The sequence below is a fragment of the Pinus tabuliformis genome, chromosome J, assembly GCF_031772625.1.
Source record: "Pinus tabuliformis cultivar Carrire ecotype Pingquan chromosome J, CPIR1, whole genome shotgun sequence".
NCBI classification, from domain to species: domain Eukaryota; kingdom Viridiplantae; phylum Streptophyta; class Pinopsida; order Pinales; family Pinaceae; genus Pinus; species Pinus tabuliformis.
The window spans coordinates 1,305,733,555-1,305,738,466 of NC_142295.1; the positions used below are offsets into that span (position 1 = coordinate 1,305,733,555).

The 4,912-nt window shown below is 38.1% G+C and overlaps 1 pseudogene; it reads left to right on the plus strand.

Moving 5' to 3' along the window:
• The first annotated feature begins 775 nt into the window (after positions 1-775).
• LOC149232061 (pentatricopeptide repeat-containing protein At4g14050, mitochondrial pseudogene) lies at positions 776-4,198 on the plus strand (annotated as a pseudogene).
• Positions 4,199-4,912: the final 714 nt, after the last annotated feature.

The following is a 4,912-nucleotide window of genomic DNA, read 5'->3' on the forward strand; positions in this document are numbered from 1 at the left end:
GAAAAGTGGAAACAGAAAAACATTTTATTTTAGAATGTGAGGCCTTCAAAGACAACAGGGAAAGTTACGCAGATACGCTGGCAGCTAACTCTTGGGATAATCTATTTAACGAGGGGTTTGTCGAGAAGACGGGAGCATTTATTGTGAAGCTTCACAAAAAAAGGGCCGAATACATCAAGCAGATGAAAAAGCAATCTGTCCCATAGGCTATCTTTAGCCTCGTGGACGTTAAAATAATTTCTTCTTCTTCTTCTTCTTTTCGGATTAATCACATTGTTAGGATTGTCGTGGACCAAATCCTAACACTTTCTTCTAATTATGAATCACAAAAGTCTTAGATCTAACAATAATAATAATAAATTAAAATAAAACTATAATTTACTTAATTTCTATGATTTTTTAAATTTTAACCCTAATGTGTTATTAAATAAGTATTTTGATATTTATTATAACTTTATTTTTATTAATTATAAAATAAGTATTTTGATATTTATTATAACTTTATTTTTATTAATTATAAAATAAATATTTTGATATTTATTATAACTTTATTTTTATTTTTATTAATATTTAATGACTATTTATTTTATATATTGCTTTGCTGGATTTTATTTTTATTAACATTTAATTTATATGACTGTAGTTATTAACTTTTCCCATATTACACCACATTATTATAAAAATTAAGTTTTACTTCAGGTTAAATGTATTTTAATAAATCTTTTACATTAAAATTATATATAGATATAAAATAGATCAAGACCTCCCAAATTTAAATTCCTCTGAGAGTAAAATGACTACCTCTCATCGCGCCACCATCCAACGTTTACATTTTTTAGGTGATTTGTGCGACAAGTTGATTCTGAGAGTTCGATCCCCGTACACGGGCTTTCTCGGTGCTATGGATTGCACTGGCTATTATCCTATCCTGAGAATTGAAAAACCTGGCTGATATTCTGAGCGGACTGGCTATGGCGCAACCCTTAGGAATTAACAAAAAGATAGGTTTGGCTTCTGCGTTAATATCTCAGACTTGGCCCAGAAATCCCATGACTGGCGCTCTTAAAATTACGCAAGCCAAGGCCAATGGGAATGCCAATAAATTGTCGCCTTTCGATGCCATTAGTCTGTGTAAGCATGGTCGACTGAAAGAGGCGCTGAGAATTTTGCATCTTACAGAACGAATTATAAACCCTTCCACGTATGCTTCTCTGTTGCACGAATGCACCAAGAAGAGAGAGATATCACAGGGTAAACTGGTCCATTCTCACATGAACCAGAGGGGAATCATACCAGACATTTTCTTATGGAATACCCTTCTTAACATGTATGCCAAGTGCGGGAGCCCGACGGAGGCTCGCAGAGTTTTCCACCAAATACCCAAACAAGATGTTTTCTCGTGGACTGTTTTAATTGCAGCAAACGCGAGACATCGACTGTATGAAGAGACTTTGAATTTGTTCAATCAAATGAAACAAACGGGGATTCAACCCAATCAGTTCACATTTGCCAGTGTTCTCCCTGCATGTGCCAATTTGGGGAATTTGCAACAGGGTATTGAAATCCATGAAGAAATAAGTAGGAATGGGTTTCAGTCTGATTTGGTTGTGGCTAACGCCCTTGTAGATATGTATGCAAAATGCATGAATTTAGAGAATGCACGCAATGTGTTTGACAAAATCCCTGAGCCAGACGTAGTTTCATGGACCACATTGATTGCGGGATATGCACAAAATGGATACATTGAAGAAGCCTTGAAGCTCTTTCGCGAAATGCCTCAGCGAGACTTGGTCTCATGGAATGCGATGATTGCAGGATTTGCACAGAATGGGCATAATGAAGAGGCTTTGAAAATCTATCAGCAAATGCAAACCGAAGGTATTAATCCAGATGCCACTACTTTTCTCAGCGTTCTTGCTGCTTGTGCGAATTTGGCAGCTCTGGAGCAGGGAATCGACATACATGAAGAAATAATTAGAGGTGGACTGCACTGCAATATCAATATGGTGAATGCCCTTGTCGACATGTATGCTAAATGTGGGAGCCTTGAGAAGGCACGGGATATGTTTGATGAAATGCATCAGCGAGATGTGGTTTCGTGGAATGTCATGATTGCAGGATATGCAATGCATGGTTTTGCTAGGGAGGCCCTCAAATTCTTTGTGCAAATGCAACTCTCTGGTGTGAACCCAACTCATATTACCTTAGTTTCTGTTTTGTCGGCGTGCTGCCATGGAGGCTTGGTGGAAGAGGCCTGGCATTACTTTGATTGCATGAATCACCAATATCTCATCACACCTGGAATAGAGCATTATGGCTGCATGGTTGACGTACTTGGCCGTGCTGGCCTCTTGAAGGAGGCACAAGAGTTTATGAACAGAATGCCAATAGAACCCGATACTACTATGTGGGCGTGTTTACTTGGTGCCTGTAGAATACATAGTAATGTAGAGCTAGCCCAGAAGGTGGCAGAACACCTTTTTGAGTTGGATTCTAATAATGCTGCACATTATGTGCTGCTGTCAAACATCTATGCTGCTGCTGATAGGTGGGATGATGTTGGAAAGGTAAGGAAAATGATGAAAGATCGGAAGGTGCAAAAGCCACCTGGATACAGTTGGGTTGAGGTTAACAAACATGTGCATACTTTTCTTGCTGGAGACAGCTTACACCCACAAATGCAGAGGATTTATGCCAAGTTGGACTGTTTGTCAAGGCAGATGAAGGCTGCAGGGTATGTCCCTGACACAAGATTCGCCCTAATTGACGTGGAGGAGAACCAAAAGGAACAAGTTCTTTTCCACCACAGTGAGAAGCTGGCAATTGCATTTGCACTTGTCAACACACCATCTGGAGCAGTTATTCGCGTTATCAAGAATCTCCGTGTTTGTGGTGACTGCCATTCTGCCATTAAGTTCATCTCCAAGATTGTTGAACGAGAGATTATTGTAAGGGATGTCAATCGTTACCATCATTTCAAAGACGGACAATGCTCTTGTGGTGATTACTGGTAATTTGAAGTGAATAAAGCTATTGGCATAAACCTCGCATAATGACATCTTTAAAGACAAGGTGTTGCAATTCAAGCAATTGGTTAGATATATTTTATCAAGAATCTCCGTGTTTGTGGTGATTACCACTGTACCATTAAGTTCATCTCCAGTACTGTTGCACGAGGGACTATTGTAAGGGATGTCAACCGTTACCATCATTTCAAGGATGGACAATGCTCTTGTGGTGATTATTGGTAATATGCAGTGAATAAAGCTATTGGCATAAACCTTGCATAATGACGGATTTAAAGACAAATAGTTGCATTTCAAGCAATTGGGTAGTATATTTGATTTATGGCGAATATTCCAGTCACTGGCCGAGGATTCATTGATGGGTTAAATATCTTAGCCAAATGGCATAAATGGACAATGCTCTTGTGGTGATTATTGGTAATATGCAGTGAATAAAGCTATTGGCATAAACATTGCATAATGATGGATTTAAAGACAACTTGTTGCATTTCAAGCAATTGGGTAGTATATTTGATTTATGGCGAATATTCCAGTCACTGGCCGAGGATTCATTGACGGGTTAAATATCTTAGCCAAATGGCATAAACCTTGCATAATGATGCCTTTCAAGACAAGATGTTGCAATTCAAGCAATTGACGGGGTTAAGTATCTTAGCCAAATGGCATTAACCTTGCATAATGACGGCTTTAAAGACAAAGTGTTGCAATTCAAGTAATTGGGTAGTATATTTTATCAAGAATCTCCGTGTTTGTGGTGACTGCCACTCTGCCATTAAGTTCATCTCCATGATTGTTGCACGGGAGATTATTGTAAGGGATGTCAACCGTCACCATCATTTCAAGGATGGTCAATGCTCTTGTGATTCTGGTAATTTGAACTTTGAAGTAAATAAAGTTCTTGGCATAAACCTTGCATAATGACGGCTTTAAAGACAAAGTGTTGCAATTCAAGCAATTGGGTAGTATATTTTATCAAGAATCTCCGTGTTTGTGGTGACTGTCACTCTGCCATTAAGTTCATCTCCAAGATTGTTGCACGATAGATTATTGTAAGGGATGTCAACCGTTACCATCATATCAAGGATGTACAATGCTCTTGTGGTGATTATTGGTAATTTGAACTGAATAAAGCTATTGGCATAAACCTTACATAATGACAGCTTTAAGGACAAGGTGTTGCAATTCAAGAAATTGGGTAGTATATTTTATTTATGGTGAATATTCCAGTCATCGGCCAATGGATACATTGATGGGGTTAAACATCTTAGCCAATGGCATAAACCTTGCATAATGACAGCTTTAAAGACAAAATGTTGCAATTCAAGCAATTGGGCAGGATGTTTTATTTATGGCAAATATTTCAGTAATCTGCCAATAGATACATTGATGGGGTTAAACATCTTAGCCAGTTGTCATAAACCTTGCATAATGACGATTTTAGAGACAAGGTGTTGCAATTCAAGCAATTGGGTAGTATATTTTATCAATAATCTCCGTGTTTGTGGTGACTTCTACTCTGTCATTAAGTTCATCTCCAATGTTGTTGGACGAGAGATTATTGTAAGGGATGTCAACTGGTACTATCGTTTCAAGGATGGACAATGTTGTTGGGGTGATTATCAGTAATTTGAAGTGAATAATGTTAAGTGTGAAGCCAAATTCATGCAGGATTCTAGATCCTTCTACACCGTCATTAGTTTCTAGATCTTTCTAGATCTCCACACCGCCATTAGTTTCTAGATCATTCTAGATCTCCATCTGAATCACATACAAGAATATAGATCCTTCTTCTGCCTCTATAAATTTATAATTTCTCTGGCCAAGGAAAGCAAGCCAAGGCCCAAGCCTTTTATGTAATGCAAAGTGATTTTTGTTCTCCAGTGATT